General features: G+C 38.6%; 1 long non-coding RNA gene across 1 annotated transcript; it reads right to left on the bottom strand.

The window, feature by feature from the left end:
- Positions 1–925: 925 nt before the first annotated feature.
- On the bottom strand, positions 926–7,986 carry LOC127441680 (uncharacterized). The gene is made up of 3 exons (XR_007897353.1): positions 7,889–7,986; positions 6,590–6,636; positions 926–2,204 (listed from the first exon to the last, which is right to left on the bottom strand). It is a non-coding gene; the product is annotated as an uncharacterized LOC127441680 (long non-coding RNA).
- Between the last annotated feature and the right edge of the window lie 15,437 nt (positions 7,987–23,423).

Raw genomic sequence — 23,423 nt, forward strand, 5'->3', positions numbered from 1 at the left:
CATCCATCTTCTTTTGTTTATGGCTATTCACATTCTTCATGCATATCACCACCTACTGGGCAGGGAGGAGAATTTACTGTAAAAAAGGACTTAAATGTTTATCTGTTTCTCTCCCACACCTATCATATCACTTATGAAGGCATGGATTTAACCACTGGAGTCATATGTATTACTTTTATGTTGCCTTTATGTTCTTTTTGGAGCTTTAAACTTCTGGTCACCATTCACTTACATTATATGAACCTACAGAGCTGAAATATTCTTCTAAAAATCTTCACTTGTGTTCTGCAGATGAAAGAAAGTCATACACATCTGGGATGGCATGAGTGTGAGTAAACAATGAGAGAATTTTAATTTTTTGGGTGAACTATCCCTTATAGTTCCTTAAATATGCTAAGCTAGCTATGGGTATTTCTCTGAATGCCCGTTGAAATGAACATTCTGATCCCCTTTTTGGCACCCATGGATGGAGCTCCATTTTACTACAGGCAGTAGTTGATAGGATAGCCACTACATCCTTTGAAATGCAGCCTATCCACTAACAAGTTTGATGGCTTACGATGGCCGTCTGACTGAAGGGCAACTGTTGTACAACTTCAAGATCAGCAAGGGAAGGGAGGTGGTTGAAAATGCTTTCAGGGAAGATGGAGATGGTTGCTAGAATGAAATGACTGCAGCCTCGAGAGAGTGAAGTCCATGGTGTTTACCAATTGTGTGCTTCATAACCTCTGTGATAGCAATAGTGAGGAGTGCAGTGAGGAATGGGGTGCATCAGTCCCATTTGCCCAGCCGGATGTGCCGCTGGCACCTAGCGCAAAGACTGGAGGAGTGGGAGTATGTGCAGCCTTAATGCATTATCTGACCACTGCTGACAACTAACTAGACACGACACACAAAGCTTTGTTATTGTTCATTTATTAATAAATATTAAATTTCATTTTGATTCCTATCTAAAATAGTTTTGCCTTCCCTAGCATTAATTTAAAAAATGGTTTTAATATCGTAATATTGTTTTGTGGTTACTACAGCTTTACTACAAATATCATGGTTAAACTATGTTTAGTAAACCTATGGTTTTACTACAGTAGCCATATTTAAACCATGATATTTGTGGTAAAACTGTAGTAATAATTCAGGAAATTATGCTAACAAAAATTATAATCATTCTGCCAATAAAAAACAAACCATGGTTACTTTTACTATAGTAACACCATGGTTAATTTGTGGTACATGTACCATGGTTTAAAAAATAAAAAACAAAGGTTTACTATAGTGAAACCAATGGTTTTTAAACTATACTTGTACCACAAATTGACCATGGTGTTTCTAGTAAAACTGTACTAACAATATTTATTTATTTTTTGTGTCAGAATGATTATGATTTTTACTACCATAGTTTGGGTTTTCCTGCATTATTGTTGTGGTCTTACTTTGAATATCATAGTTGAACTATAGTTCAACTATGCTAATTGTAGTAAAAAACATCTATTTTATTGAGAAAATGCAAACCTATTGATCTATACCTTCATGACTTCACTATTTATAAGATTTATGCATCTCCTTGGTATGACACCAAACTGAACTGAGTAAACTTTAATGTACATATATTTCAAATAAATGTGATGCAATTTTAATGAGGAGTTTGCCCTTAAAAACTATACATTTTATATGAACAAAATTAATACATTTTAAACAATATTACTTTGGAATGAATTTAACTCATTTTTAAACCCTACTTTTTTTTTAGTCTAACATGAGTACTTCTTTTAAGTCTTCAGTTTACTATAAAATCTTTATTCAAACACATTGGATAACCAATAGAAAAACAGAAACAATCACAGACAAAATATAATAGAATTATCTTGTGCAAGGATATGTACAAATGCAAAATGCACAGAAATAAAAAATTGTTAATGTTATTTACTATTAAATAGCAGGTTTAGTCCAGTGTTGGGTGGGCAGGGGGGTTGTCCCCCCTCCACAAGCTTTGCAAAAAGGTCCAGAAAGCTCTGCTAACGCCTTGCCTCTGCAGCTTCTTCCCGACGCTCTGCCAGCTCCCTTTCCCATGCTGCAGCCTCTCTTGACTCTTGCTCCTCCATCATCTGTAAAAAACGTTCCATAGCAGCATTGGCTTCTCACTGCATAGCCTCCTCCAACTTCCTAATTTTCTTAAGCGCCATAAGTGCATCCTCTTTTCCTCTTTCCTGGCAAAGACATAAAGAAATACATGCTAATCACTCAACATGTACAACCCCTATTCCGAAAAAGTATCAGATGATATCGAAAATGCTACTAAAAATAAAAATTAAATTCTATTCACCCTGTGCTATATTGAAAACACTACAACAACAACACATGATTTGATGTTTTACCTTGTGAATAAATTGTTTTTTTCTTCTTTTTTATTTTATTTTTATAAATACTCTAATTTCAAATCGGGTGATTGCAGAACACTCCAAAACATTTGGGACAATCAAGTGTTTACCACTGTGTAACATCACAGTTTCTTCTAAAAACACTTAAGCGTTTGGGCTCTGAAGAAACAAGCTTGTTAAGTTTAGCAAGTGGAATTTTGCCCCATTCATCCCTTATTCAGGTTGTCAGCTGTGTAATTGTATGGGGCCTTCATTGCCTTATTGTGCACTTCATACTGTAATGTGCCACACATTCTCAATTGGAGACAGCTCAGGACTGCAGCCATGCACTTGTAATATGGGCAGTATGTGGTTTGGCATTGTCCTGCTGGAAAATGCAGGAACGTTCCTGGAAAAGACTGTGTTGGGATGGCAGTATATGTTGCTCCAAAATGTTTACATATTTTTCTGCATTAATGGTGCTCTCACAGATGTGCGAGTTACCCATGCCATGGGCACTGACACACCCCTGGCCCAAACAGACACTGGCTTTTGGACCTGACGCTGATAAAAGTTTGGATGGTCTATTTCTTCTTAGGCCGGAGAACACAACAGCTGTTTTTTTCCCAAAAAATATTTTTATAAAGTAGACTCGTCGGACCACAAAATATGATCCCACTGTTCTACCGAGACCGAGCCCAGAGAAGTTGCCGGTGCTTCTGGACAGTGTTGATGTATAGCTTCTGCTTTGCATAGTAAGGCCATAATTTGCATGTAAGAATGCAGTGGCGAATGATGTTGACTGACAAAGGTTTACCGAAGTATTCCCGAACCCATATCACGTTATCAACGCCAAACCACATACTGCCCGGATTACAAGTGCATGGCTGTGTAAGCAGAGAGTGTGGGTGCTAGATTGGCCCACCTGCAGTCCTGACCTGTCTCCAATTGAGAATGTGTGGCTAATTATGAAGTGCACAATACAGCAATTGAGGCCCTGTAATACTGTGCAGCTGAAGCCCTGCATAATGGATGAATGGGTAAACATTTTGCTTGCTAAACTTAACAAACTTCAGTGTCTTCAGTGCTTAAATGCTTAATAAGTGTTATTAGAAGAAATGTGGATGTTACACAGTGATAAACACTTGACTGTCCCAACTTTTTTTGGAACAAGCTGCAATAATGTGATTTGAACCGTTCATTTAAAAAAAAATAAAAAAAGATTCACAAGGTAAAACATCAAATAACGTGTTGTTGTAGTGCTTTCAATGTAGCATAGGGTGAATAAAAAGTACAAATCACTTCTTGTTTTTATTAGCAATTTTCCATACTGTCCCAACATTTTTGGAATTTAAATGCGTGCCAATACGATACCGACAGGACCAAAAAATGGGTGTGGGTTTATAATTACCTGGTCTCTAACTATTGCCAAGAAAACTGTTCTTATTAATTGGAAAAATAAAAACCAAATCTCTATCACACAATGGCTACAATTATTAAAAGACCACATAACCAATGAGAGACAAACTGCTTCACTTAAAAATCTACATACATTTATTTACACTACTATTCACTCCACTCCTCTCAATTCTAAATATGAATACCACAGTGAACCCCAACTGAATTAAAGCCCCATGCCACACAATTGTGTATATTATATAATACACTGATATTACTATGGCGAATTGATGCCCTACACAACATGATTGTGAAAATTCTATTTTGTTCTATTCAAATATGTTATGTATGTATATATGAATGAAACACTTACTCATTCTTATTATAATTTTTTTTTTTTTTCACATTTTAGAATAATAGTAAAGTCCTTAAAACTATGGAATAACATAAATGAAACTATGGGAATTATGTTGTGACTAAACAAAATCCAAAATAAATCAAAACTGTGTTATATTTTAGCATCTTCAAAGTAGTCACCCTTTGCCTAGAATTTGCAGACATGTACTCTTGACATTTTATCAACCAACTTCTTGAGGTATCACCCACGGATGCTTTATAAACAGTATTGAAGGAGTTCCCATCTATGTTGGGCACTTATTGGCTGCTTTTCTGTATTATTTGGTCCAAGTCATCAATTTCAAAAACTTTTTATTTTAAATTTTAGTTTTATAATGAAATAATAATCTCTGCCGATCATCCTGCTTTGGGGTTTGCGCGCCCTTGGCATGGTGCATCACCTTTATGGGGCTGGACGGGTGCTGCCTTTTTTTGGTGTATGGGTGTGTTTGTGTGTATTAAGGATGTGCAAGACTAGTCGACTAAACGGTGCCGATGCTGCTAGTCGACACTGGAATTACTAGTCGGTTAATATTTTTCCCCATTAAACTGTTCAACATTTTTACATATTTACTTTTGGCTTTATATTTTTATAGAGGCTGCACTTAAATATTATCAATGTCATATTAATGTTACACATTTTAAATATAATTAATAATACAAATATTAGGGGGCCTGGGTAGCTCAGCAAGTAAAGACGCTGACTACCACACCTGGAGTCGCGAGTTCGAACCAAATTGAGCCGGTTGCTAGGGTGGGTAGAGTCACAATGGGTTAACCTCCTCGTGGTCGCTATAATGTGCTTCTTGCTCTCAGTGGGACGTGTGGCGAGTTGTGTGGATGCCGTGGAGAATAGCGTGAAGCCTCCACATGCATTAAGTCTCCGCGGTAACGCGCTCAACAAGCCACGTGATAAGATGCGCGGATTGACGGTCTCAGATGTGGAGGCAACTGAGATTCGTCCTCCGCCACCCGGATTGAGGCGAGGCACTACGCCACCACAAGGACTTAGAGCGCATCGGGAATTGGGCATTCCAAATTGGGGAGAAAAAATAATAAATAAAAATAAATAAATAAAAATAATATATATATATATATATATATATATATATATATATATATAAATAAATAAATACATTAAATAATAATAATACAAATATTATTTAAAAAAAATATGTTATCTGGAGCAGATACAAAGTTGCATTTCATCTCAGGCTGCGGGTGCTTCTTCCTTCTCTCACTCAAGCAGGAAAATGTCCTCTCGCTAGACAAGCAAACTCAGGAAAGTAGCTGTGAAATCACTTCGGTGGTGGTGGTGTGGGAATCGAATGGCTTCAAAGTCGGATGTTTTCACATTTGAGTCTTCTTTAAATCTATACGTGCTTGTAAGCTATTTTACCACCGAGCGGGCTTTTTCAAGCACAGGATAGTCACCTCAGGTGAGTAAGGTCTCGTCTTTCACCAGACCATGTTGACGTGTTAATTTTGCTCATCAAAAAATGTATGCTTTTGAGTAATTAGCCTAGAAAATTACTGTTATAGGCTAGGTATGCCATTTTTAATCTGCTGATTAAGAAGGCTATTTTCAACAAGGTGCCGACTGCTTAACAGGTTAAACTAACTTTTATTCTGTGTGCACGTCATGTTTAGAATACATTAGGTTTATTGTTGGCTACATCACAGGCCTATTTTTTCTATCCTATATTTTTTTTTACATCGTAACTTATTGGTTAACATTCTTTACAGAACAGCTGTCATATTAGATCAATCGCTAATGCACGACTGCACGTCGTGAAATGCGAGACTTTTTGGCAAATGTTTTTCTCTCTCATGCATTTGGCTTACCTGTTAATTATTTCTCTCTCTTACATTTGGCTTACCTGTTAATTATTTTCAACAAAGTCCTGACTGTTTTAATATGTTAAGTAAATTTTACTTGGTGAATTCTGTTTAGAATAGGCTATATGGGTTTCGCTATTGGTCCTGCACTATTCGTTCAATTGTTTTAAATAAATAAACCTGTATTCGCTAAAGGTGAATGCGTGTCATGTTCTAAATGTACAATGATGTTAATGCAAGATATCGCAGATAAATGCTCCTTTTGAGTGGAATTTTGCGTCAGATTTGGAATAGATCAAGTATTTTAAATGGGTCGCATGAACCCATTTTTTTTTTTTTTTTTCGTTTTCTGAAGGTTGGTTCTTTTTTAAATTAGTCGACTCCAAAAGTTTCATTTAAACATCAGTGAAATTAGTCGTTCCACATCCCTAGTGTGTATAGGTTCCTCAATTGCCCTGAGTGTCTGAGCTGGGCCCTCACATCAGTGAATCACTGTTGGGAAGCACCTCAATTTTCTCCTAACACTCTGAGTACTGAGTGCCAAAGCTGGCTCTGTGGGTGTGTACGCTTTGGGGCGTGATTGGTTGTGTGGGTTCAGCTACCATTTTGTCTCCTGTGGATGTAGGTACTTGTTGTCTTCAGGGCAGTACTGAATAAAAAAAAATTAAAAAAACGAATTTTACTATCCTCCAATACCATCCTCCACATATTATCTTAGGATATTGGTGTATGTATGTATGTATATGTGTGAGTATATATATATAATGAAATATATAATGATCATTTTTCATATATGACAAGGGATGTGTAAACATATGCTCTGATCTGCTTTCCTATGTAGGAATATATATAACATTAAAACCATCTGCCTAATATTGTGTACCAAATTAACGCTAACCCGCTTCTCTGAATAGCATTCTGAAATGATATCCTTCTCACCACAATTGTACAGAGTGGTTATCTGAGTTACCGTAGACTTTGTCAGTTTGAACCAGTCTGGCCATTCTCTGTTGACCTTTCTCATCAACAAGGCATTTTCCGTCCACAGAACTGCCGCTCACTGGATGTTTTTTGTTTTTGGCACCATTCTGAGTAAATTCTAGAGACTGCTGTGTGTGAAAATCCCAGGAGATCAGCAGTTACAGAAATACTCAAACCAGCCTGTCTGGCACTAATTGAAGATTAACTGAAGCTCCTGACCCGTATCTGCATTATTTTATGCACTGCTGTCACACGACTGGCTGATTAGATAATCGCATGGATGATTGTTGGTGCCAGACGGGCTGGTTTGAGTATTTCTGTAACTGCTGATCTCCTGGATTTTCACACACAACAGTCTCTAGAATTTACTCAGAATGGTGCCTAAAACAAAAAACATCCAGTGAGTGACAGTTCTGTGGATGGAAACGCCTTGTTGATGAGAGAGGTCAACAGAGAATGGCCAGACTGGTTTGAACTGACAAAGTCTACGGTAACTCAGATAACCGCTCTGTACAATTGTGGTGAGAAGAATGCTATCTCAGAATGCTGTTCTGAGATGTGTGTTGGCGCTGTTTTGGGGGCACAAGGGGGACCTACACAATATTAGGCAGGTGGTTTTAATGTTGTGGCTGATCGGTGTATGTATGTATTTATATAGTATGTATATTTATATATGAAATCAAATACTTAACACTTTTAACATATAATTTTTATTGTTCTTTTTTCTTTTCTCTCCTGCCCTTTATTTCTTTCTTTATTATAATAACCTATAATATACCATAACCAGCTAACCGAGTTACCTTGTACAATTCAAACTCTGAAATCTGTCTGTCTTCTGGCGTATGTCACCTGTATATGTGTTTAAAACTCTGTATTACATGTTATATATATATGTTAATAAAAATAAATAAAATAATTACCTGGTCTCACAGGCGAGCCAGCTGAAGGAAAGATTGGACGGTGAGGGTTACTGGAGGCCAAAGGGGCATCGCAGGCAAAAGCACTGTCTGTGAGCACTGTAGAATCAACAGATGGTTCAGAAAGAGATACACATGGATATCGTTTATTTTCGCTTTGTGAGGGGAGATGTGTTTGTAACGTTATCCTACAAGTATGCTTACCTACTTATAAGCAGAGTAACGTAACAGAGTTACAAAGCACTTATTGTACCTATATACTAGTACTTAATCGTTATATACTGTATATAGGCAGCTACATTTTATATATGGAGGTGACTTGCCTTCTTCAGTGTTGTCGCTGGTTATGGGCTCCATATGGACATCTGCCGAATCCTTTCTAACTACAGTGCCACTGTATGCTGGTTTGTGACGAAGGATTGCATTTATAGTCTCATACTATTTTCCAGTCCGGTGATCAGACCATTTTGGTTGTTATGGTCTTTTTTTTCCCGAACTGCAACAGCTGTGCGGAGATATTTGTGTACACTTTGCTGTTACGCTTCTACGAATCAAAACCTCTCTGGATTTCCCCTGTCGAGTAAATGTCAAGTAACGCTTGTATCTCGGTCCACTTGTCGGAATACTTCTCAAGTAGCTGCTACCAGAAGTTTGTTTACTTCTTCTTTGAGTTGTTGGTGGATATAGCACCTTAGGCACATACCGCCACCTACTGTTTACTGTGAAAACAACATGGGTGACACCGTGCGTGTTAAATAGGATCACCAAGCATGAGTGCCCATACAGTATGTGTGTGCAAAGGTGGGTAGAGTAGTCAAAAACTGTACTCAAGTAAAAGTACAATTACTTTAAAAAACAATAATTACTCAAGTAGAAGTAAAAGTACTAACATAAATAATTACTTGTGTAAGAGTAAGAAAGTATCCAATTAAAAGAGTACTCAAGTAGTGAGTAACTCGCTAATTTCACAAATTACATAATGGACGTTATCTACCCTATATTCCATTACTTAATGGAAAGTCATCATTCACTATCATGTTGTTCCAAATTCGTATGACTTTCTTTCTTCCATGCAACACAATAAGTAGATATTAGACAAACTGTTTGCCTGAGTCACCATTTAATTTCTGTGAATATAGTTTTTTTCTCCATATTTTGAAAGTGAATGGTGACCGAGACTGTCAGTCTCTAACATTCTGTCTAACATCTTTTGTGTTCCACAGAATACAGAAGGTCACACGGGTTTGGAAACACATGAGGGTAGGGAAATTATGACAAAATATTAAATTATGGCTGAGCTATCAGGTTAAAGGGATAGTTGGGGGGATAGTTCCCCCCAAAATGAAAATTCTCTCATCATTTACTCACCCTCATACCATCACAGATGTGTATGACTTCCTTTCTTCTGCAGAACACAAATGAAGATGTTTAGAAGAATATTTCAGCTCTGTAGGTTCATACAATGCAAGTGAATGGGTGCCAAAATGTTGATGCTCCAAAAAGCACATAAATGCAGCATAAAGTAATCCATAAGACTCCAGTAGTTAAATCAATATCTTCAGAAGTGATATGATAGGTATGGGTGAGAAACAGATCAATATTTGTAATATTTGCTAGACATTCTTCTCCCTGTCCAGTAGGGGGCGATATGCATGAAGAATGTGAATCACCAAAAACACAAGAAGAAGAATGTTAAAGTGATCTTTTTCTCAACCACACCTATCATATCGCTTCTGAAGATATTGATTTAACCACTGGAGTCGTATGGATTACTTTTATGCTGATTTATGTGATGTTGTTTTAGCTTCAAAATGTTGGCACCCATTCACTTACATTGTATGGACCAAAAGAGCTAAGGAATTCTTCAAAAATCTTCATTTGTGTTCAGCAGATGAAAGAAAGTCATACACATCTGTGATGGCATGAGGGTGAGCAAATAATGAAAATTTAAATTTTTGGGTGAACTATTCCTTTAAGAGCTCTTGTCAGATCTAGATGAATTTGTCAGTAAGAGGAGAGGTTTGGAAACCTTTCTAGTAATTATTACGGTAAAAATTAGAGAGAGAGATTCCAGTTTACTGCTTCATTCACTCCTGCAATGTTTTATTTCATGCTGAATGTATTAAATTACTTTTTGACAAATCATTACTTGATTAAAATAACAACTTATAGAGAGGCAAAACATACAGATACATTTTAAAATGTACTCTTTATTTATATTTATACAGAATTTGCCATTAAGCTGAATAATTCTTTATTTACTAAATAATTCACTGAGGTGATATTATTTTAATGATAATTCTGTGGATGATTTAAATATTCAGTTAACATGTCGGTTATGATAATTTAGTCGGGTGAGGGCGCTATGCGCCCAGAAACGCCACCCAGCTTGTATTGGAGTTTAAAGATACTAAAGTATAACAAATAAATAAAATGTGTTTACTCTTTATATTAACATATATATTATTCACCATACGATCGCCTTGCACCCGCATGGATCGTAGAATCCATCTTACGATTCATCTTAGTTTTGCAGCCCGTTTCCCAAAAGCATCAAAATTTAAGCAGTACTTGAAAATGCTCGTCGATTATCAAGAGCTGTGGAGTAATCGTACAGCCATTTAAGGACATACAGGTGCATCTCAATAAATTAGAATGTCGTGGAAAAGTTCATTTATTTCAGTAATTCAACTCAAATTGTGAAACTCGTGTATTAAATAAATTCAATGCACACAGACTGAAGTAGTTTAAGTCTTTGGTTCTTTTAATTGTGATGATTTTGGCTCACATTTAACAAAAACCCACCAATTCACTATCTCAAAAAATTAGAATATGGTGACATGCCAATCAGCTAATCAACTCAAAACACCTGCAAAGGTTTCCTGAGCCTTCAAAATGGTCTCTCAGTTTGGTTCACTAGGCTACACAATCATGGGGAAGACTGCTGATCTGACAGTTGTCCAGAAGACAATCACTGACACCCTTCACAAGGAGGGTAAGCCACAAACATTCATTGCCAAAGAAGCTGGCTGTTCACAGTGTGCTGTATCCAAGCATATTAACAGAAAGTTGAGTGGAAGGAAAAAGTGTGGAAGAAAAAGATGCACAACCAACCGAGAGAACCGCAGCCTTATGATTGTCAAGCAAAATCGATTCAAGAATTTGGGTGAACTTCACAAGGAATGGACTGAGGCTGGGGTCAAGGCATCAAGAGCCACCACACACAGACATGTCAAGGAATTTGGCTACAGTTGTCGTATTCCTCTTGTTAAGCCACTCCTGAACCACAGACAACGTCAGAGGCGTCTTACCTGGGCTAAGGAGAAGAAGAACTGGACTGTTGCCCAGTGGTCCAAAGTCCTCTTTTCAGATGAGAGCAAGTTTTATATTTCATTTGGAAACCAAGGTCCTAGAGTCTGGAGGAAGGGTGGAGAAGCTCATAGCCCAAGTTGCTTGAAGTCCAGTGTTAAGTTTCCACAGTCTGTGGTGATTTGGGGTGCAATGTCATCTGCTGGTGTTGGTCCATTGTGTTTTTTGAAAACCAAAGTCACTGCACCCGTTTACCAAGAAATTTTGGAGCACTTCATGCTTCCTTCTGCTGACCAGCTTTTTAAAGATGCTGATTTCATTTTCCAGCAGGATTTGGCACCTGCCCACACTGCCAAAAGCACCAAAAGTTGGTTAAATGACCATGGTGTTGGTGTGCTTGACTGGCCAGCAAACTCACCAGACCTGAACCCCATAGAGAATCTATGGGGTATTGTCAAGAGGAAAATGAGAAACAAGAGACCAAAAAATTCAGATGAGCTGAAGGCCACTGTCAAAGAAACCTGGGCTTCCATACCACCTCAGCAGTGCCACAAACTGATCACCTCCATGCCACGCCGAATTGAGGCAGTAATTAAAGCAAAAGGAGCCCCTACCAAGTATTGAGTACATATACAGTAAATGAACATACTTTCCAGAAGGCCAACAATTCACTAAAAATGTTTTTTTAATTGGTCTTATGATGTATTCTAATTTTTTGAGATAGTGAATTGGTGGGTTTTTGTTAAATGTGAGCCAAAATCATCACAATTAAAAGAACCAAAGACTTAAACTACTTCAGTCTGTGTGCACTGAATTTATTTAATACACGAGTTTCACAATTTGAGTTGAATTACTGAAATAAATGAACTTTTCCACGACATTCTAATTTATTGAGATGCACCTGTATACTTATGCAGACACCTGCAGGACAAACGCGAAATTACACCTGATACAAGTTAAACACCTATAGCTACACTTTATGCCCATTTAATATCATTATACATACGTTTTATTTTATTTTTTATTTTTTAACCGAAAAGGCTAATAATAATAATAATAATTAATGCATAAAATGGTTAGTCAATATTGGATGAACAGATAAATTAATAAGTAAACAAATAAAAGTTATTTGTGGACTAGTTGGTAACAACAAAGTGGTGGGATGATTGTTGCAGAAAACTGTAAATATTACAATCAGAGAGAGAAGGAAAAAAGTCAATAACTTGCTGCCATGCATGAAAATTATCCGTACAATATACTGGCTCCTCATCCTCGTCTCCTCTTCCTCTCTGACATCTAAGGGCTCTCTCGCCCTCACCACGTGTAGTTTAGTACCGCACATGTTGTGTAGCATTGTTGTTACCATTATCACTTTTGGGAGTAAAGAGCAGATCTCCCTTTGATTGGTGAATGTCCCTAAAGCGCATCTTCCACACGTGCGGTAGGTGCTCCATATGCGCTGGTTGCCTGTTTGTGACCCCGTGTGATGTATCTTCCATGAGGCGGTTTCCCTCTGCTACCGGTCGCCGTGTTTGTAGAGCTCCGTCCTCTCTGGGTAGGACCTACCATGGGGAATTCTCCACATGCGACACTGCCGACAAGACTCTGTAAGACCATGTGACGTATTTCCACACAATTGCCTCCCCTTCGGGCAGGATGTGGTCTCCGCGGTGTCTTCCCCTTGGGAATGGACATCCCTCCGACGCGGACATTTATGGCATTTACGCCCCACAGCTGGGGCGGCCTGTCCCCATTTTGGGCAGTCGACTTGTCCCCGAGGTGCGGGGGACAGTACGACGCTCATAGGAGCGTTGGTTGGAGGTTACGTGACGGCCTGGTGCACTAGCTACGAGGCACGCAATGGTTTGCCCGTTTTGCACCGCCAGTCCACGTAACACAGTTCAGCTAGTTGTGGCATTTCGTATAGGGACCCCTAGTGTCACTACATCGACACAACGTCGAGTGAGTGACAGATAGGGAACGTCCTGGTTACTTTCGTAACCTCCGTTCCCTGATGGAGGGAACGAGACGTTGTGTCCCTCTTGCCACAATGCTGAACTACCCACTGAAATGGCCAGACCTTATATCAGCTCCTCAGCACAAAACCTGAATGAGTGGTTGCGAGCCAGCTCCTTTTATACCGTATGTCCGGGGAGTGGCATGCAAATTCCACTCGCCAATTTCCATTGGCCTTTTCTCAAAGATCAGAGGTGTTTGGGGCTCCCAAGGGCGACCCCTAGTGTCATTACATTGACACAACGTCTCATTCTCTCCATCAGGGAAAGGAGGTTACGAAAGTGACCAGGATGTTCTGCACAAAACTATTGCAAAACAAAATGCAATTATGTGGTGAATTAAGTTGTACATTTAAAAAATATATTTTTTTATATTTCAAGCGAGGTAAATTACAAACGTTTTTAAAGTTACGCAATGAATATAATGAAGCTGCAATGTCGAGCAGCCCTATATGGTCAGATTTCAGCACTTCACGTTTATGGACAGTGTCTCTCTTCAGTAACACTTAAAGCACATCCTTGCAGGTTCATGTTAAATGCAATTTTGGGAAACGCACGTAAAAAATAAAGAACTTTCATAAAATCACTCATAGAAAACACTCTTAAATGCAAAGATCAATAGATGTCGGGGAAGCCTAGTCCAGGTTATTACATAACTCAGATGTTTGAAGCGCTGATTGCTGTGTAGGTAGGCATTATGTATAATGTAGTAGGGTGACCAGTCCCGAATTGGAAACTTTTTTGGCTCATTTCACTTATTTGTCCATTGCTGGGTTTCCTGAGGCAATAAGTTGAACGTTAGTATCACTAAATTAGTACTTAATCTCTACAGCGCGTTTCCCAAAAAGCATGAAAGTTGTAAAGTAAAAACGTAAAAAAAAGTTAAAAGACATAACGTAAATTAACGAGGGTTTTGAACCACTCTAAAGTCATAGGTGCAACTTAGATGTATCTTTCTCGCATTTTCACAGTTTATCAGATAATAAGGAATGTTTAATAACTTGTATTGATATATTTGGATAATTGGAAAGCCATAGTCAGAAACAAGGCTTTGGGTGTGCCAAGGGAAAACTGTGTTCAAGAACTGAAGCACAAAAAAAGTGACATTTTTTGTAACTTTAACAACAATTGCCATTCACAAATATAACCATTTTTTAGCACTAAATTTATTTTCATTTTAGCCCATGTTACATTATAATGAATTTATTAACTTAAACAAATTAATGACACTTTTATCAATGGAGTTGGTAGGCCTGTTAATATATCCAAAAACTAGGCTTAATATGTGGTAATAAAATGTGATTAAATTATTTTAGAATGTTACCTAATTATTTTCCAAAATCCAGAAGACAAATGCACAGGTAAATGAAGGGACAGTTTGCACTAACTGACAAAAAGTACTACACCAGGTTTTGCATTCACTGATTCAAAAATAAATAAATGTGTGATGCATTTTATGAAATAGAAAAATGACAATACTCTGTGCATTTAGTTTCCAGCAGAAGAAACAAACTTTTGGCAACATTAGAGTCCCTTATTATGATTCACATTGCATGCATTCACATACATGTATTTCTATCATTAATCTCTATAAAGCTGAGCATCAATCTGAAACCCTATCTTACCAAAGTCATCATTATTTCTTCAATTAAATGCAGTGATCGTCATTAACGTTCGGTATCTCAACAAGGTTACATATCATTTCCATGCTTGTCAATATTTCTGCATTATTGTCATGTTGAGAAGACAAACTCCTGGACATATTGGCCAAGATTTCAGCATTGGACCGGACCGCCAGGGGAGCAGCTGCGGCCGTCTGCCTGGGTTTTTGTTAAATGTGAGCCAAAATCATCACAATTAAAAGAACCAAAGACTTAAACTTCTTCAGTCTGTGTGCACTGAATTTATTTAATACACGAGTTTCACAATTTGAGTTGAGGCCGGCAAGAGCAGAAGGAACCGCGGCCATTTTCCAAGAAGTGCATATTTTCCGCTGCCGTCTGCCGGGGGAGGAACGAGCTGGCTTCTGCCAGAGGGCAGAGGAGCGGTTGAGGACCGGGTGACATCGTGTCCTGTAGTAAGCTTTAACGATCATCTTAACTGATGTTGCTCGTTATTTTACGATAGAGTAACGTCTGTTTCCCAAACCAGAAGGTAGATCGCTTGTTATGAAGTTGAACTTAAGTGCATCATTACGGGAGCTGTTCAGTCCAAAGGTGCAGATCACTTTGACCAGTATGTCCAGGAGTTTGTCTTCTCAACATGAAAATAAGGTGGAAATATTGACAAACATGGACGTTGTTTGTATTCTTCACGAGGTGCCAAAATTTATTATCTAATTATTACAGAATTTATTTAAAGAAATTAGGCATCATTATGCAATTTGTTACTGCCTTGTAAAAAGACTATAGGTGAGCCGATTTGAACCAGCCATTGGAGGAAGGAAGAAGAGGAGGAGGAAGAGAGAGAGAGGGAATTTCTCATTGCACAGTCTCGTTCTAATCTCAGCTGTTAACCATATTTCGGTTCAAGAGCATTAATTTATGAAAGTTTTTATTAACTACTTGGATAACAATGTGTAACAGGGTTTAAAATGGGCAAGGAGGAGATGGGAACCAGCTGAACAGTCAAAATAATGGCCTTATCCCTCTCCTCGGCTGATTAGCCCGACTGGGGGCCGGCCATGCGCACTCACGGCCCGGCCCCGCCCTCCTCGTCACACAGTGCTTTTGGGAAACGCACCTCAGAGATTAAGTACTACATAAGTGCTACTAATGTCCTACTTAGTGCTTCAGGAAGCCCAGCCAAGGTTAATAGTAATAATAATAATGCATAAAATAGATATATAAATGGATGAATAGATAAAATAAAATCAGAGAAAGCAGAAAAATGTCAATGACATTTCTTATCGTCTCCTTTTCCTTTCTGACACCCAAGGGTGCTCTCGCCCGCACCACGCGTTGTGCAGCACCACATTTCTGTCACCTCTAGGAGTAAAGAGCAGACCTCTCCATTGGTGAATGTCCCTAAAGCGCAGGTTCCACATGTCTCCTTGTTTGGCGCTCCAAAATAACAAGGTGAGTTATATTCAATTAATGTAATTGACAGGACTATACGGCCTCCAATGTGTTCATTGATCCTGGAAGCTTTCATCTCAACCCACACAGCAATTTGTGAGAACTAAACATTACAAATGCACATAGGCAAAATGCGCACCTGATGAATGAAGCATTGATTGTGTAAAAGAAATACACAATCGTTCTGCACAAAACTACTGCAAAACAAAATGTAATTATGTAGTTAATTAGGATAAAGGCTATCTTTATTTTTTTTATTTATTATCCCCTTTTCTCCCCAATTTGGAATGCCCAATTCCCACTACTTACTAGGTCCTTGTGGTGGCGTGGTTTCTCGCCTCACGAGAGGTTACCCCATGTGACTCTACCCTCCCTAGAAACCGGGCCAATTTGGTTGCTTAGGAGACCTGGCTGGAGTCACTCAACACACCCTGGATTCGAACTCACGACTCCAGGGGTGGTAGTCAGCTCCAATACTCGCTGAGCTACCCAGGCCCCAAGGATGAAGGCTATCTTTAAACATTTCCAGGGAGGTAAATTACAAATGTTTATAAAGTTAAGCACAAATATAATGATGTTACTATGACGAGCAGCACTGGTCCATCCAATAAAATCTGCCAGAATATACTAATAGTTTGCAAATAAAAATAAACTGCATTTTGTCACAGGCAAAATAGCTCACATGATAATAATCATATTCCTGTTAGAAAATGTAGTAAGAAATTTTTTTACATTTAAAATAAAATTTATATGGTTTTGGTGAATTGAAATGGGTCGTGTAGCTCTTCTCACCGAATTGGTCTGTTCAGCTCAATAGATAATTGATCACGTTTTGTCTCTATCGAGGTAGTTAACATCCAACACACAAACAACAGCCACACATGAGCAGTAATAGGCAGACTGCATTCTCTTTTACCCGAGCCTGTTCTTTTTATTGGACTTCTGACCGATTGTCTGGCATAATCAATGTTGTTGTCTACACAGGAAGTGTCACTCCTCGTCTACACTGGGTGCACAATGCACCGCGACGGCTTGAGATTGTCTACACTGGACGCGCCAAAGCGACCGTTCTAAAGGCCGTTACACAGGGGACGCGGCAAGCGCGAGTATCTAAACTCAGAAACGTTCTATCACTTTCAACTGCTTTTATTTTCAGCAAACTTAACATGTGTAAATATATGTATGAACATAAAAAGATTCAACATCTAAGACATAAACTGAACAAGTTTCACAGACATGTGACTAACAGAAATGGAATAATGTGTCCCTGAACAAATGGGGGGCTCAAAATCAAAAGTAACAGTCAGTATCTGGTGTGGCCACCAGGTGCATTAAGTACTACAGTGCATCGCCTCCTCATGGACTGCACCAGATTTGCCAGTTCTTGCTGTGAGATGTTACCCCACTCTTCCACCAAGGCACTTGCAAGTTCCCGGACATTTCTGGGGGGAATGGCCCTAGCCCTCACCCTCCGGTTCAACAGGTCCCAGACATGCTCAATGTGATTGAGATCCGGGCTCTTCACTGGCCATGGCAGAACACTGACATTCCTGTCTTGCAGGAAATCAAGCACAGAACGAGCAGTATGGCTGGTGGCATTGTCATGCTGGAGGGTCACATCGTCACGTCAGGATGATCCTGCAGGAAGGGTACCACATGAGGGAGGAGGATGTCTTCCCTGTAACGCACAGCATTGAGATTGCCTGCAATGACAACAAGCTCAGTCCAATGATGCTGTGACACACCGCCCCAGACCATGGCAGACCCTCCACCTCCAAATCGATCCCGCTCCAGAGTACAGGCCTCGGTGTAATGCTCATTCCTTCGACGATAAATGCGAGTCCGACCATCACTCCTGGTGAGACAAAACTGTGACTCATCAGTGAAGAGCACTTTTAGCCAGTCCTGTCTGGTCCAGAGAAGGTGGGTTTGTGCCCATAGGCGACGTTGTTGCCGGTGATGTCTGGTAAGGACCTGCCTTCCAACAGGCCTACAAGCCCTCAATCCAGCCTCTCTCAGCCTATTGCGGACAGTCTGAGCACTGATGGAGGGATTGTGCATTCCTGGTGTAACTCAGGCAGTTGTTGTTGCCATCCTGTACCTGTCCCGCAGGTGTGATATTCGGATGTACCGATCCTGTGCAGGTGTTGTTACACGTGGTCTGCCACTGTGAGGACGATCAGCTGTCCTTCCTGTCTCCCTGTAGCGCTGTCTTAGGTGTCTCACAGTACAGGCATTGCAATTTATTGCCATGGCCACATCTGCAGTCCTCATGCCTCCATGCAGCATGCCTAAGGCACGTTCACCCAGATGAACAGGGATCCTGGGCATCTTTCTTTTGGTGTTTTTCAGAGTCAGTAGAAAGGTCTCTTTAGTGTCCTAAGTTTTTATAACTGTTACCTTAATTGCCTACCGTCTGTAAGCTGTTAGTGTCTTAACGACCGTTCCACAGGTGCATGTTCATTAATTGTTTATGGTTCATTGAACAAGCATGGAAAACATTGTTTAAACCTTGTTGATTATGAGAAACAAAAGCTGCGTTATCCGATAACAATGGGTCTTTTCTGATAACTATGGGCCTTTTCCGATAACTATGGTTCTTAGCTCTTAAGAGCGTTCTCTACTTGTGAAGTTGCGAACATCCTTTCCTTTTTCTCGTGCGGTTTCCCAAACCTGCACTTAACACGAACGAGCGACGCACTTTTAAGTGATTCTTTGCTGTCCATTGTGAAGTGCTGAAATCTGACCGTATAGTGTTGCTCATTCATAGATTTGTGCATAACTTTATAAATACTTGTAATTTAGCTCACTGAAAAATGTTAAAAGTTATTTTCTTAATAATTAAACTAGTTTTGTAATTATTATGTGCTGGAGGCTACGCTCTACTGTTTTTACACAATCACTGCTTTGTTCATCTAATGTGCGTTTGCAATATTTCATTTATCATCTGTGGGTCGACCATCGGGGTGCAAGTTTCTAGGGTCTGTGAAGACTATATAAAAAGTATAAAGAGGTTAACGTGTTGGCAGGTCTATTTCATGTGCACAATAGGGTGGTGGAAGCACTAACATAGGGTAAATGTACAAACATTAACTGATTAAGCGGAGATCTGCACTTTGCGCCCAAACTGATCATCAATGCATAACAATGTGCGTGTAATAGCGCCCTTCGGTGTCAGACAGGAAGATGAGAGTTTATAAAGAGAAGGAATATGGGAAGATGCGCCAAGATAGACAATTTCCCCGTAGATACAGTATAACATCGACATCATCCCTTCTGAATTTAGTACTATATCATACGGCCACTTTGAACCAACTCATGCACAAATGTAGGCCTATTGTTTATTGGTTTAGGCCTAATTAATTTTTCATTCATTCATTTATTATTTTTATTGTAATATATTATTTTATTTAATTTTCACATTTTCTTGTTTCTTCTCATTTCTTTTCAAATTGAAAAACAAACTATCAAAACATACACGGCTGTTCTCTCTACCTGTAGCTTTGGTCTTCAGCAGTCAACACCCGATTGCATTTCACCACCTACTAGTGAGAACGAATAGCACCAGGTTGAGATTGCGCTTCGGTACTCTGCTGCTTTTCCTGCAGTTCCTGGATGTGGAAGGTTGAATTTCCAACTGAATTTGAACCACTGAATTTGAGGAAGTGAATTTTGTTAAGTGAAATAGAATGGGCTGAATTTTACCTGTCAAAAAATCTAGATGGTATATTGAATATTTTGAATAAGTTGAATATTTATTGATTAATTTTTAATAATGAAATTAATTGTGAAATGTTTCCACATGATACAATGCATTTATTTTTTCGATTAGAGCAATTCAACATGCTTTTATGCTTCATAGACTTTAGTCATGAATTTACTTCCATATTAGTTCTTCCATACTTCCATAAGATTTTATACATATGTTTCAAAATTACAATTCATTTCTTTAGGAGTAAACGTCATCAGTTGTGCGGACCGAAGCACGCGTTTAAGCTTTTCTGGCGATAGTTTAGTTACACTGCTTTGCTAAATATGGATCACACCATTTAGGTGAGCATTTGATAGCATCTTTTTCAACCAAATGTATTTATATAAAATTGCTTGGTTGTGTGAAGTGCGGTTAAATCTACAGATTATATTTGGTTTTATACAGCTGTGAATCAGCCATCTCAATCACAAGCAGCATCAACTCAGTTTGTTATTCTTTTCCCTACCATTACCTACACAAAATCTGGCCCCTGCACTGGCTATTGTGTGCAAATTCACAATATTTGCAGGACAAATTTTTTCCTCACTGAATATGATGATACTTTATAGAGAAAATGGAAGAATAGACATTTTACATTTTTCCAAAAAGAAAATAGAATTTAAATGCATTCTTATGTAAACATGACATTTTTATATGACCATTGTTTTCCAAATGTGATATTGATATTGTGAGAGGGCTTTAGCAGGCCTGCTTCTCATCAGTTTTAATCATTTGTAAACAATAGCCCTAAAATGTTAAATTAATTATTATGTTTTTTTTTTGTTTGTTTTTTTTCAAAGTATAGTTGATGAAAAATTATTTGTTAGTTAAGAGTATAAGTCATGTTTGTTCTTCAGCCAGATCTTATGAAGGAATTTATGGTCAGACCTTAAAAAAATATAATACAATATACAGTATACCCTGTGACTATTTTAATATGAATAAAGGCAAAGTATTAAGGGTGCTTTTTAAGTAACTTGTTACTTGCGATGAAAGTGTTAGCTAAGATAAATATGGAAAAAAATGTGGCCCCCGTTAAGTTTTCATCTGGATAATCTGGCCCTCGCAAGAAAGTAGTTGAAAAGTTCTGTCATAAGCTCTTAACCATCAATCTTCTTTCCACATAATATTTTCAAAAAACAAAACAAAACAAAACATGCTCTACCATTTCCATTATTCCACAAACACAACACAATTCAGTTTACCTATTAAAAATAAATTAATGGTGTAAGGTATTGTTGTAATTTTAATAAAAACGAATAATTGCAATGATTCATAGCTGTGGATGGAAATCCGCCCCAACAATATCTCTAATGTATATATATATATATATATATACACACACACACACACACAGTACTGTGCATAAGTTTTAGGCACTTGTGAAAAATGTTACATAGTGAGGATTTCTTCAAAAATAATGCAATAAATAGTTTTCATTGATCAATTAATGTCATACAAAGTCCAATAAACATAAAAAAGCTAAATCAATATTTGGTTTGACCACCTTTGCATTCAAAATAGCACCAATTCTCCTACGTACACCTGGACACAGTTTTTCTTGTTTTTTGGCAGATAGGATGTTCCAACCTTCTTGGACAATATGCCACAGCCCCGCCCTCCTCCTCGTCACACTCCTCCCTCCTTTGCCTCAGGCCGGGGAATCCCCAGCATGACATATATCTCCCACCTCCTTTCCGGGGGTGGGGGGGGGGGGGGGCGCTGCCCTACTGGGCCCAGGCTTTTCCTCGCCTCTCTATAGCTGGGGAGGGGGACAAGGGGAAGAAAAAACAAAAACAAAACAAAAAAGAGGAGAGGGAAAGGGTAAAGTGGAGCGACAGTGAGAGAGAAAGAGGAGAGAGAGAGAAAAACAAGCAGATGGCAGTGGCGAGGACTCCACGACAGCGCATCTCTCCTCCTTCCCGGGTTTCGGCACCAATGTAACAAGGTTAAAATGGGAAAGGAGGAGGCGGGAACCGGCTAAACAGTCAGAGTAATATTTAATAAAATATTTTATAAATATATAAAATATAAACAGCTGCGTGTGGCTCTCTCTCTCTCAAACTGCCGCATCCCGCTGCACTTATCCCTCTCCTCGGCTGATTAGCCCGATTGGCGTGTGTAGTTACGGCCCGGCCCCGCCCTCCTCCTCGCCACACCATCTTAAGACAAATGTTTTTGTGAAATATATTATGTTCCTAAGACTTTTGCACAGTACTGTATATATATATATATAAAATCCTCAAACAGTGATAATAAATAGCTATGATTGGCACATTCTGACCAGCGCTGAGAAAAGCGCTACCTCATCATTGGTCTGGATCTAGAGACATTAATTTACACCCGAATAATGATGCTGAAAAATGTAAACATTTAATAAAAATTGAATGCACTGTGGTGAACTTGGCAGATTTGAACTGACGTACGACTATTAGACATGGTGCCCCTGGGCAGGTGCCTAACAGCCCATATGGTAAATCTGGCCCTGTTCCTAGAATTACTTTTGAAAGATTGGATTTCTACACCTCTTATCCACACAAAACCTTTGTTTTAAGTCTGAAAACTTTGTGGATCATTGTGGAGTCACTAGGTAAAATGGTGCATACAATTTCAACCATCAATCCTCCAGGGCTTATAAATGCTTTTACATCCCTAGTTTAATATCCCTAGTACTCTTAAACCCTCCTCTAGTACACTAAGTCTCTCTTATGGTCATTTAAAAGAGCTCTGCTTTTCTCCAAAATTGAATTGCATCCTCACAGCTCTGCAAACATTTTGATTTATAGAGTGACTCGTTACTCAACCATGTAATAAACTCTCCCTTCTGATAGTCTTATGAGAAATGACCCCAGGGAATCCAGTACTACATTGCTTAATATGATTATAGTCTTAGATCATCCCAAGCTCCTTGCTTAACAGTTACATAAGCCACACAAAGAGAAAAGACTAAGATTTCTTTTTCTCATTATCTTGACATTAAGAATTAGCTTTAGGATTCATTTACAACTTCCTCAAATATAATGATTCTTAAGAAATACTTAAATGTTATCTAGCTATCAAGCATTGCAAATAGTAAAATGGCAATTGTATGTTTTTATTATGCCTATTGGTCTTCATTTACCATGGTTTAGCTAGATAGGCCTATGCAGTTGTCAAGTCTGCAGAAGGTGAAAGTCGAACCGGAAATCATGCATTTTGGTTTCAGTTCTGAATTAAAAGTTAGGAAGTGATCTAAAGTTTACTTAGCATCCATTTTCATATGTGCAAATGCCATGTAAAATCCAATTGAATGTTTTTTGTTTTTAATGTTGTTTGTTTGGGGCAGAGATTATTTATTTAATTTCAAATTACTTCTTTGGTTAAAAGAAAAGTTACAAATACAGTTT

Source organism: Myxocyprinus asiaticus, chromosome 5, assembly GCF_019703515.2.
Source record: "Myxocyprinus asiaticus isolate MX2 ecotype Aquarium Trade chromosome 5, UBuf_Myxa_2, whole genome shotgun sequence".
In the NCBI taxonomy this organism is placed as follows: domain Eukaryota; kingdom Metazoa; phylum Chordata; class Actinopteri; order Cypriniformes; family Catostomidae; genus Myxocyprinus; species Myxocyprinus asiaticus.